This window comes from Fukomys damarensis, unplaced genomic scaffold (assembly GCF_012274545.1).
Source record: "Fukomys damarensis isolate Sample0158 unplaced genomic scaffold, DMR_v1.0_HiC HiC_scaffold_16, whole genome shotgun sequence".
NCBI lineage: Eukaryota > Metazoa > Chordata > Mammalia > Rodentia > Bathyergidae > Fukomys > Fukomys damarensis.
This window is the reverse complement of record NW_022900928.1, coordinates 89,213,183-89,226,236: the sequence shown is the minus strand read 5'-3', so window position 1 is coordinate 89,226,236 and position 13,054 is coordinate 89,213,183. Positions and strand designations below refer to the sequence as shown.

At 43.7% G+C, this 13,054-nt stretch overlaps 2 non-coding genes across 2 annotated transcripts; both read right to left on the bottom strand.

The window, feature by feature from the left end:
* Positions 1-4,825: 4,825 nt before the first annotated feature.
* Positions 4,826-4,897, bottom strand: Trnac-gca. Its single transcript has one exon. It is a non-coding gene; the product is annotated as a tRNA-Cys (tRNA).
* Positions 4,898-10,781: 5,884 nt separating this feature from the next.
* Trnac-gca lies at positions 10,782-10,853 on the bottom strand. Its single transcript has one exon. It is a non-coding gene; the product is annotated as a tRNA-Cys (tRNA).
* Positions 10,854-13,054: the final 2,201 nt, after the last annotated feature.

The following is a 13,054-nucleotide window of genomic DNA, read 5'->3' as shown; positions in this document are numbered from 1 at the left end:
CTAATAAAGAGAGACAAAGAAGGACACTACATCCTTGTAAAGGGAAAGTTCTGAGAGGAAGAGATGACAATCATAAATATATATGCCCCAAATACTAGTGCACCCAGCACTATATAAAACAAATATTAATGGATGTGAAAAATCAAGTAAGCACTAATACAATATTAGTGGGCAACCTCACCACCCCACTGTTACAAACAGATCAACTAGACAAAAAGTGAACAACGAAATACTAGATCTCAATCAAAGTCTTGAATAAATGCACTTAACAGATTTTTACAGAATGTTCCATCCCCACAAAATCAGAATATACATTCTTTTTAGCTGCACTTGGGTTGTTCTTCAAAATAGAATACATACTAGCTCATAGAATATGTTTAAATAAGTGCAAAAAAATGAACTTACCCCTGGTACATTATCAGACCCCAGTGAGGTGAAATTGGAGATGAATAGCAAAAGAAACTGCAACAATTTCATAAACACGTGCAAATTGAACAACACACTTCTGAATATCCAGTGGGTCACAGAGGAAATGAAAGAAGAAATCAGACACTTTCTACAATTAAATGACAATGTCAACAACACAACATATCAGGATCTATGGGACACAATGAAAGCAGTCTTATTAGGGAAAGTGAAAGCAGTGAATACTCAGGAAAACAGAGCAAGCTCAAATAAGAACTTGATGTGAACCTCAAGCTTCTAGGAAAAGAAGAACAGGACAAACCCAAAGCTCATTCAAGGGAGGAAATTATAAAGATCAGAGCAGAAACCAATGCAATGGAGACTAAGAGAAAGATACAAAAAATCAATAAAGAAAAAGTTGATTTTTCAAAAGAATAATCAAAATCAACAAACCCTTACTAACCTTATCAAAAAAAAAAGAAATAAAAGAAAAGAATGAAAGAAAGAAAAGACCCAACTCCACGCAATTAGGAAGGAAAAGGGTAAAATTGCAACAGACCCAACAGAAATCCAGAGGATCATCAGTACCTACTTAGAGAATCTATACAACAATAGGATGGAAAACACAGAAGAAATTATACACATGAATTACCAAAGTTGAATGAAGAAGACCCCAAAATTCTAAACAATGCAAAAATCAATCTATGAAATGGAAAATGTAATTTAAAATTTACCAACAGAGGAAAGCCTGGGTCCCAATGCCTTCACTGCTGAATTCTACAAGACTTTTAGAGAAGAATTATTGCCACTATAATTTAAACTCTTCAGTGAAATTGAAAGGGAAGCAATACAAACAAATTCATGCCTGGAAGCAAGCATCAACTTGACCCTGAAGCAGAGAAAGACCCAAAGGAAAAAGAGAACGACCTATAGGCCAATCTCAATAATGAAAGCACATAGAAAAATCCTCAGTAAGAGACTGGGAAATAGAATGCAGAAGATCATCAAGAAGATCATACACCCAGAGCAAGTGGGATTCATCCCAGGGATTCAGGGATGGTTCAACATATGTACATGGATAAAGGCAATACACCGTTATTAGAATCAAGGACAAAAACCCTGTAGAAAATTGGAATAGACAGTCTCTATCTCAACCTGATAGAAGCCGTCTGGCATAAATCAACAGCCAATATTGAAATCCTTCTCACTAAAATCAGAAACAAGAGAAGGACATCCCATATCACCTCTCATGTTCAATATACTTTTGAAAACATTAGACACCAAAAATAGACAAGAGAAAGCCATAAAAGGAACAAATATAGGAAATTAAGAAGTTAAACTGTCATTATTTGCAGAGGACATGATACTCTAGATAGAAGACCCCAAAAACTCCACCAAAAGTCTTCTAGACTTAATAACCAAATTCAGTAAAGTCTCTGGATACAAGGTCAACACACAGAAATCAATAACTTTCCCGTATACCAACAGCAGACTCAATGAGAGAGGAACTGGAGAAACAACTCATTTCATAATAGCATCCAAAAAAAATGAAATGCCTAGGAATCAGTCTAACAAAAGGAATCAAAGACCTCTACCCTAAAAGCTGTAGCATTCTGCCAAAAGAGATCAAAGAGGATATCAGAAAATGGAAAGACATCCTTTGCTCCTGGTTAGGAAGAACCAACATAGGGAAAATGGCCATATTTCCAAACTGCTATATTGATTCACTGCAATCCCAATTGAAATTCCAACAGCATATGTCACAGACCTTGAGAAAACAATCTGATAATTCATTTGGAACAAGAAGAAACTAGAATAGCAAAAGCAATTCTAGGAAATAAACACAAGGTGGGGATATCACAATCTACAACTTGAAGTTATACTACAAAGCTACTGCCATAAAAACATCGTGCTACTGGCAAAGGAGCAGTGGAACAGATTAGAAGATGCAGAAAATTAATTCCAGTCCAACTCAGCCACCTCATCTTCAACCAAGGAGCCAAACACTCTTCTTGGAGGAAAGACAGCCTCTTTAATAAATGGCACTGGAAAAATTGGTTTTCATCTTGCCAAAGATTAAAACTTGACCTATATCTCTCACCTTGCACTAAACTAAAATTGAAATAGATTACAGATTTAAATACTAAAATGGAAATAGTAAACTAGCTGGAAGAAAGTTTAGGTAGAACTCTTGAAAATATTGGTGTAGGAAAAGATTTCATGTAGAAAACCTCAGTTGCATGTGAACTAGCACAAAGAATCAACAAGTGGGATCTCTTCTTTTTTTCTGTCATTGAGTTTATTGGTACATGTTAGATATACAGTACAGTAACATTCATCATTGGGATCTTGCACCTTTACATGACAGGTCTTGGTTCTCATTTTTTCCCCTTGTCCCTGCCCTTCATTTACCCCCTCCTCCCCTCCCCATTTACAAACACTTCATTTCCATTTGCTCATTTTCTCATATTTTTTCTTGTCCCTTGTTACCTTTCCCCTATCCTTCCCACTCTCCCTACACCTTTAGCCCCTTTCTTTCTATTTCACATTGTCAATTATATCATTAGGATCTTACGTACTATTATAGTTTTTTCACACCAGAGAAACTATTTAGTATTTACACATGTGTGACTTATTCATTTCACTTAGGAGTATATCCTCAATATGTATCCATTTTCCTATGAATGAATCTAATTTCTCATTCTTTATGGCTCAGTAGTATTCCATTTTATAGAAAAACCACATCTTCTTTATCCAGTCTCCAACTGATGGGCATATGGGCCATTTCCATGTTTCAGCTATTACAAACTGTGCTGCTATAAACATAGGTGCGCGTATTTCACTGTGATATGATTCTTTTAATTCTTTCAGAAAGATACCCAGCAGAGGGATGGCTGGGTCAGATGGAAACTCTAGTCCCAGCTCTTTCAGGTATCTCCATATTGATTTCCATAGTGGATGCACCAGTCTGCACTCCCAGCAACAATGGAGAAGGGTTCCTTTCTCCCCACAACCACAGCAACATTTGTTATTGGTTGATTTCTTGATAGCAGCCATTTTTTTGTGGGGTGAGGTGGAATCTCAGTGCTGTTTTCATCTGCATCTCTCGAATGACCAGTGATGAGGAACATTTTTTGTATATTTATTTGCTTCTTTTACTTCTTTGTCTGAGAAATGTCTGTTCATGGCAGATGTCCATTTTTGAATTGGGTCTTTATATTGGGGGGGCTGGTGGTTTTGAGTTCTTTATATACTCTAGATAAGAGTCCTTTGAGGAGCAGCAGGTAAAAATTTTTTCCCACATTATAGGTTGTCTTTTAGTTCTGTCGATGGTTTCTCTTGCAGTGCAGAAGCTCTTTAACAAGATGAGATCCCAGTTGGTGATTCTGCTAGTTTCCGCACTACTGAGGATTTGTTCATAAAGTCTTTTCCTATGCCAATGTCTTCAAGAGTTCTGCCTAACTTATCTTCCAGCAAGGTTAGTGTTTCTTTCATAATATTTAGATCTTTAATCCACTTTTATTTTAGTTTACTGCATGGTGAAAGATAAGGGTTTAGTTTTAATCTTTGGCAGGTTGAAATCCAGTTTTTCCAACACCATTTATTATAGAGACTATCTTTCGTCTAGTGAGGATGGTCGGCTCCTTTGTCAAAGATGAGGTAGCTGAGTACATCTGGAGTTGTTTTTGTATGTTCCATTCTCTTCCCCTGGGGATCTATTCTTATTAAAAAGCTTCTGCACATTAAGAGAAACCAGCAAGACTGTGAAGAGAAAACCGTCAATGTGGGAAAACATTTTTACCAGCTGCTCCTCAGAGAAAGTTGTATTATCTAGAAAATATAAAGAACTTAAAGGAATAATACCTCCCAAATTTAAAGACCCAAACCAAAAATGGGCATCTGAAATGAACATACATTTCTCAGATAAAGAAATAGAGTTAATAAACATATGAAAAAATGTTCAACATCACTGGTCATTCAAGAGATGCAAATGAAAACTATGCTGAGATTCCATCTCACCCCAGAAAGGGTGGCTGCTATCATGAAATCAACCAATAACAAATACAGGTGGGCCTGTGTGAAAATGGAACCCTGCTCCACTGTTGGTGGGAGTGTAGACTGGTGCAATTACTGTGGAAATCAATATGGAGATGCCTCAAACAACTAGGATTAGAAGTCCCATTATACCCAGCTATTGCCCTACTGGGTTTCTTCCCAAAAGAATTAAAAGAATCATGCCACAGTGATATATATGACACTTGTTCAGTCACTTGTGCTGTGAAAAGCAATTCACCCAAACCACCCCCTCAAATACCTGTCTCCTGTTGTCACCAGAGAAAGTAGAGACTGAGTTCATGGAGAATGTTAGCAAGAGCGAAGGAAGACCCCTTTAGGTGAGGCAATAAAACAAGGGACCAGTAGGGGGCACCCGGATTTGAACCGGGGACCTCTTGATCTGCAGTCAAATGCTCTACCCCTGAGCTATGCCCCCTTGCTCTTGAGTAGGGAAATAATAATAACCTTTATAGGAATGGATACATTTAAGCAAGGTAGACTTGCTGGACAGGACTTGTTGGCTAGACCTGTGCGTCTGAACTGCCACTCCCTCCTGCGTACAGCTGCCCGGATAGCTGCAACTCTTCTCAGGGACTTAGGATGATTAGACCTCGTGGCTTTCTTGTTTTCTGCACCTCAGCACACTTTTCAGATCATCCGGGTGATGTCCTCTACAAGAACAATGCCTGAGGAGCTGCTTGCTTTCAGGTGCACAGGACTAGGAACAGAACTGTACCTAGGGGATGGCACATTCCTCCTATTGGCTGAAGGTCCGAACCGTGGATGGATGGTTAATGAATGGAAGAATAGTAGTCGTGATAATTTATCACTTAGAGGGAAATGGCTAATTGCATCTCACTGAAGCTACAGGTGATGTTAGGTTTTTATTTATGTTTCAACTCTTCCACCTCAAGCATAGAGCTCTTAAATAAAAAAGTTACTTTAGAATAATTATTAGTTGCAGTGTCTGATTTCGATGGTCCAGTCCTCAGAAACGCTCTTATTGAGAAGGGGGTGTAGCTCAGTGCAGCTGCCGCATGCCTTGCAAAGAGCCAGGTCCTGAGTTGATCCCTGGTACCCTCAACCCCCCAAAAGGAAGCACTCTTTTTAATGGGTGAAAACTGCATGTGGAGATTCGTGGTGACCTTTTGTGAATCAGTGAAATACTGCAAGTCATTTAACTGCTGATGAAGAAAAGTGGGTCAAAGTCTCCTGGCCATTTCATGGGTGACACGTGAGGCAAGAGTCAGGGCTAACAATGCCCAGTGCGTGGCCGTGGATGGATGATGAAACGCGTGTTGAAGTGAGGAGAGCAAGCGCAAGCCATTATGTGTGATGTGAGCCCACCGCGAGCTTTAAAAACACATGCAGGCACAGCATTATATAACGAAAGGTTATAAACACATACAAGTGTACGCATGTTGCAATGTGTGTGTTTGTACGTACGTGAACAAAAGAAATAGATACAATAGGCAGTGTGTTTAGTAGTTAAGGAATAGACCGATATTTCAGGACTTCTCTGAGGAAGAGAGACCATAGAGTCCATGCAGGCAAGTTTGCTGCAGAGCATGTGTGATAAGTCGCCCTGCCCTGGTGTTCCCAAGCTTCGAGGTAGAGTCTTTCAGGGAAATAAAAACACGTGAAGGGGGTCAGGGTCTTAGCTCAGTGGGGCCGCTGCCTGCATCAAAAGGGCAGGGTCCTGAGTTAGATCCCTGATACCAAAAAAACAAAAACAAAACAATAAAAATATGCGAGGGAAGCCTTAAGAAAGCCGCCTAGGAAGCTTCTCCTGCCTGGTGTGGTTGAGTCACCCGAAAGCTTCCTCTTCCTCAGATACTCCTCTTCCCTGCAGAGGGGGACGGCTGAGTTAAAGAGACTCCTGAAGGGCACAGGACAAGGGGAATGAACCGCTTACTGATTGTGGTGACCCCACCGGGTCACACTCTGTCCTCTGAAAGGTCATCACTGTTCTTCCTGAGGGAGACCAGTGACTGTGCTTGGAGAGGCCTTTTGTGACCAGCCCGTCAAGGCAAGTGGACAGCTGGGCCACAGCTGGAGCTAGTGGTCTGGAATGCTCTCTTTCAGCTTGTGAGAAACCTTAGTCCTGTCTTTTTTTTTTTTTAATCAAAAGATACATAAACCACAGCACCTCCATCTTCAACTCTAGTCTACCCTAGGCTGCCCTCCCCCACCCCTTATACCAAGCTTACAAGAAATGTCTGCTGAGCTTCGATTCCGGGAACACATCTGACCACCACTGATAACTTAGCAACAGCCAGGAACTTGCAGTTCCCATACCTTCTCTCTCCCCTCCCTTGGATCCTTCAGGCTCTCTTCTTGGACCACTTAAATCAGCCAATCAGGGTAGATTGCAAGCCTTCAGAGCAGCCAATGGAGAGAAGATCATCTGCTTCTCACATGTTAGGAAGTAAAAGGAGCCTGATGCTGCATCTCTCTGCTCTGGCCTGGAACCTCATGCTAAAATGTGTTTGTGCCCTTCTGCAGAAGCAAAACTCGCCTTGTGAAGATTTCTTGATGTCTCAGTGAGTTATTATCTCTACTGACAAATTGTGAAGGGCCTTATTATTGGCAACACCCTGCGTGTCACTCTGTCACAACCTTCCAGGAAGGAAATGGCATAAATGGCCCAGGCTGATGTTCTCATGGCTGGGGAGACTGAAGGGAGCAGGAGCCAGGCTCCCATCTGGTGAGAGGGTCCCGGCATACACACAGGGGCTGAGGAGTACTCCAGGCATGACTGATCCTGCCAGGGTGGCTCTTAGCAGAGGACCCAGGAGCTCAAGGCCCTGAGAGGATCTCACCCTCAGCTGTAGTGTGGTAGCATCCAGAGCTTTGACTGGACCTGGACTCCAGGGGTCACAGGGTCTGATTTAGTAGATCCAGGGTGGGGCAGGGGAAAAGCCACTTTTATGCAGGCATCTGGCAATTCTACTGGAAATTTGGTGTTACGAGCCACCGTACTAAAGCCTCAATGAGTTTGGTTCAATTTTAAGGAAAAACGTTTATCCTGGTGTGTACTAAAGGAAGAAATGGAAATCAAGATAGTTCTCTCTCTCTCTCTTTTTTTTTTTTTTTTTTTGTATCAGGGATCAAACTTGTGACCTTGCACTTGTGAGACAGGTGGTGGAACCACTGAGCTAAACCCCAGGCCCAACATAGTTCTTTTTGAAAGGTCAAAATAGACAGGAATAGGGGCCACCCAGATTTGAACTGGGGACCTCTTGATCTGCAGTCAAATGCTCAATCCCTGAGCTACACCCCCTCCTGCTGCTCATATAAAGATTAATGAATATCTTGTGTAGAGCCACTCCCAGGCCTCTTGCAACCTGTGAGTTACCACTTCAAAGTGGGAGCTCTCTGGAGCTGCCAGACCTGCGTCAGACACAACACATCCTCCTGAACCATAAGAGAACAGAGATTCCCTCCTCAGAAACCTGGGGCCAGGTTCCTCTTAGCATCAGTCTTAGTGCTGGCTGTTGAATGGTCCTCAGAGTCATGGGGTGGCTGTGTGGTGGAACTGAGGAATCAAGTACTGAAAGCTTCTTCCTGACACGGGTCCTCAAAGTCAGCCCTTTCCTAGCTGGCCCAATTCTCAGTTTAGGACACTTCCAACAGAGCTACAACCTGTGGCAAAGGATGACCCTGCAAAACTTTTTCTTCTTTATCCTAAAGATGGTGAATGATGGACAATGAGCCCCTCCAAGATAAAATTGCAAGTCCTTTGGGAAGTGCTGAGAAGAATAAAGGACCGATACTAACATAAGCGAAGGACTGGGAAATACCACCAGCTTGGGAGAAGCAGTATAACAGGATGAGTGAGACAACAATTTGGATCCTATTAGGCAATACGGACAAGGACCCTGACATAAACGGGGAGAGCCTACAGCGGAGTCAGCTGAGTGGTGACTCTGCAGGGATCGCACAAGAATATCTGCCAGGTGTCCTTCAGCTGTCTGGGATGTCCCCAGAGCGTGACCAGGAGGGCCATTGGCTCAATGGCACATGGGCCCTGCATGGAGCCAGCGTGCAGCTCACATGATCTCTGCATAGATTGTACCCTGAAACATGTAGTCTCCTGTAGAGTGGAGACTGTTTTGCTTATGCAACAGCCCAAGCTCCTTTCTAAAGCCCTTTATCCCCTTAGACAGAGAGCCCTCATGAGTATCCTACTCAGAAGACACTTTTGGGAAGTAGGACCTATACTTCCTGTCTTTTGTATCTTTTTAGTTTTTCATTTTTTTGTTTTTGTTTTTCTTTTTTCTTTTTGGTACTGGGGATTGAACACAGGACCTTGGGCTTATGAGGCAGGCAGTGGCACCACTGAGCTAAATCCCAGACACTGCCTTTATATCTTTGAAACAAATTTGCTTGCACCCTACCTCATCCATCGGTGGTTTCATTCTCATCACCTTGGGACACAAAGGCGATGAAACAGGAAGAGAGACATCTCCAGTTGCCGGAGCGTGACACAGGGCAGAAATTGCAAGGTGCCACCAGAATGAAAGGAGTGGCCAGGGCAGTGACCGGATTGGACCACAAACTGATTGAGTGCATCACGTGCTGTGCCCTAAACACTTTCCCTCTGGCCTGGGGGCTTTCATGATGAGCGTCATTTGCCTGCCTTGCTTCCCCCAAGCATGCAGGGTGCTTTGCTATGTCTCCTCCCTTGCAGTGATCTGGGGAGACCCAACCCACCTCCTTCACACAGACTTCCCTGGCTGTGACCTTCCCTGTCCTTCCCCATATCGTCATCCCAGGATCCTTCATGACCTCTCTCCAGGCCCCTCAGCTTCATCCTGCTCCTTCCCTGTGTGACGTCAGATTGGGAGTCGCTGCTTCGAGCTGGAGTCCTGCTCTCTCCTGCCTCCCTCCTCTCCACCTCATGCTCATTCTCAGCTCTGCACACAGGGCTCTCAGGGCTTGGTCTTGCCCTTCTCACTCTCTTCTCCTCTTCGCTTCTCTTGTCTTCTTCAAGTCCTGGACTCTGAGAGAGACCCCTTACCAGAGAGGTCAGCTGCCCCCAAGCCGTCAGATGCTCAGCACAGCTGGAAAAGGAGCCCCAGCCTGGCTGGGCGCTGAGGCCACACCATTCCTGAATCTGTGGATGGAGCGCTCATAGGCTCAGGACAAAATTAGAAGAAAGGACAGCAACACGGGAGAACTGAACACCCAAGAGAAGTGGGAGACCGGAGCAAGACAGAAGGGCAGGCGTTGGAGGTCACATAGATGGCAGGAACGTGTGGAGGAAAGTGGGATAAACTGATCTGATCCCCTCTCACCCCATCTTGCAGAAAAGTTCAGCATCATGGGACTTACTGATGAAAAGACACTGCTCTCTAAAGTATGCACAAGCAGGAAGCATGGGGATTGGAATCTGCTTCTTGATCATCAGTAAAATATTTTCCTCAAAGCAGCTATTGCAGTGGTGCCTACTAGTAATGCTGCATTCTGAACTTTAATGCGGGGACTTGAGTCCTTACTTGTGGCCTGCCACCACTCCTAGCAGGGATGGGCCACTAAGTGGTCACCTGTCTGCCATGGACACAACCTCATTCCAACCTCCCAAGCCTTTCCCACACTGTCCACCTGTGCACGCATGGGCATTGCCTGCACCTCCAGCCTGGCATCCTCTCTATTTCAGGCAGGAATGGAGGCACCAGCAGGGACCTCACTGATGTTACAACCTGATCCTGATTAGACTTACATAGTGCTGGGAACTGCTCTGCGGTGTTGTCACCTCTTGGAATCCCTGGATGTTAGCATAGCATTGTTCTTCCCAAAACTAAGCTTCCCATATTCCCCGTAAGTGGGACAAATCAAAATTCCTAGAGTTGACCTGTACTTTTAGTGAGGTCCATCAGTAATTCTGGTGAATGCATGCTGAGTTGCTGTGAACTCAGTACTCCCTCCACAATGTACACTCTACTGAGGAAGCACTTAAAAATCCTTTAATCAAATAATACGGATCATTTAAAAGGTGACTACAAACCCAGCACTCTGGGAGGCTGAGGCAGGTATTTTACAAGTTGGGGCACAGCTTCTATTAGTTAGTGACACAGCGTATGCTGTCTGAAAGTAAAAAATTCAAAATGAGTTGGTTTATAACTCAGGGTGAAGGTTTGATCATCTGTAATGTGAAAACAAAACCCCAAACTCACACCTAGAAAACCATGTCTTGCATCATATAGCTGATGTCACCAGAGAAACCTGCCACAGAACCTAGGAAAGCTGTGATGAGAGTGAGCAGGAAGCAGAAAACAAAGATCCAGTCAGGTTGGGTAATAAAAAGGCTGACCAGCAGGGGGCACCCGGATTTGAACCGGGGACCTCTTGATCTGCAGTCAAATGCTCTACCCCTGAGCTACGCCCCCTGGCAGAGTCAAGAGGTGCAGTAAGAGCCTTTATAGGAGTGGTTACATCAGCAGCAAGGCAGACTTGCTGGATGGGTTGTCCCTGCCAGCCCTGACTCTAAACTCATACTGTCTCTTCTTCTGAACTGATCCTCATTGCCCAAGATTTCTGGAGGACAGGACATCCTGGTAGCTTTGTGGTCTTGTTCAGCTAATCAGACTTTTCACATCATCCAGGGGATCTTGCTCTGCATGAACAAGTATCGAGCAGCCACTTGGTTTCAGGTGCACAGGATTGGCGACAGAACATTCCTAGGTGACAGCAACTTCCCCTCAATTGACTGAAGCTCTGAGCCTTGGATGGATGGTATTTAATGGCAGAATACTGCTCATGAGAATTCATCACATTTAAAGGCAAATTGCAAATTGTGTCTGGGTAAAATATAGATGACTTCAGGTTTCTGTGTGCTGTTTAAATTTATGATTCAACTCTCTCACATCAAGACTATTTTGTATAAAAAATGTTAGTGCAGTTAGAACAATAGGGCTGAGGAAATCACTCCCCGCCACCCATTTGAGTTTGCACAGCACTTTAGGACCATTCCTTCTTCCACTGTCCTTTGAGAGGGAGAGCATCACAAACCAGGAAATCTTTGAAGAGCACACATGCTTGGATCTGCCATCCTGATCTCCAGTTATCTTTACCCTACTAGGACCTTATTAATGTTTCATAAGTGTGCACTCCATTTCATGCATGTAACTATCAGAGACAATTCTGGGATAGTCATGCATATTCAAAACCCCTAAGATAACTCAACACCCTGTCAGACGTTCTTGTCAATCTCACCTAGAGACAGTGGGAAGGACCCACCTTGGGGTGCTCATCCCTTCAATTGTGAACGTCTGATTCAGCAGTGCTTTTTACTTGCCTGTTATCCCAGCACCACTTTTCTGTTTGCTATTTTTTAAGTATTCTTTCTTTTTCTTTTTTTTTTTTTTTTTTTTTTTTTTTTTTTTTTTTTTTTTTTTTTGGTAATGGGGATTGAACTGGGGACCTTGCGCTTGTGAAGCAGGCGGTGGCATCACTGAGCTAAATCCCCAGCCCTGTTCGCTATTTTTTGTTATATGTTTTGTTAGCATGGACCTGCCCTGAGTACACCTTCCTGTGACCGTCAACAAATGTACCTGCCTTTCACTTGCTATTTGTCTCTGCATTTGTAATTCTTTGCTCATCCTACACAGGAGCCTGGGATTTATCTGCCAACCTACCCCACTGTAACAGCGTTACTCAGGAAAATTTATTCTCTGGAAAGGCCCAACTTCTAGGGGTTCATGCTTCACAAATAATCAAATCAGTGTGTGAAGACTGTGCATGTGGAGATTCATTGTATTCTTTTCTGAATTAGTGCAAAACTGGAAGCCATTTAAGTGTTCATGAAGGAAGTTTGGTTGAAGCCTCATAGCACCTTCACTGGAGGAATGTGAGGCAACAGTCAGGGATAAGATGGTCCAGTTCCTTAGCATGGAAGGATGCTGACCTGAGACTGTAGGCCAAGAAATCAAGTTGCAAGCCACATGGGTGGTGTGAGCCTACTGTGACTTTTACAAACTGATAAGGCACATTATTATACACTAAAAATATATACACACATAGAAATACAACTGAGTGCGTATATGTGTATGATGACCTACAGAAGGAAATAGATCAAACAGCTAAAGTAGTTAATAGTCCAGGAATTGTCCAGTAGCTAAGGGCTACCGCTTTGAGGGAGTGAAGAGACCAGGGAGTGCATGGAGGAAACTTTTCTTTCTTGATGTGCATGTGTGATGACACACATGACATAATGCTCCCCTCCTTCAGTGAACTGACTCTTCCAGGTAACTAAGAATACATGCGGGAAGCCGTCCAAAAACCCTACAGGAAGCCCCTCCTGCCTGGTGTAGCAGTCATCCCACAACCTCCTTCTCCTTAGATCCAGAACAACTCTGTATCCCAAGCCCCTCATTCCCTTTCTTCATCCATCTCCCCTGCTAGGTCCCTTTCCTACCTCTCCCTGCTGTCACCATGGTTTGGTACACCAGTTGCCATCTGGCCACCAAGCTGGGGCATCATAGTGGGCCAGATTGGTCTGAGGGGATTGGTCTGCAGTGGGTCCAGGACGGTCCTGTAGCCAGCGACCCCGGCACAACAACACCGTGACACCAACTCTCAACCCTAGCCT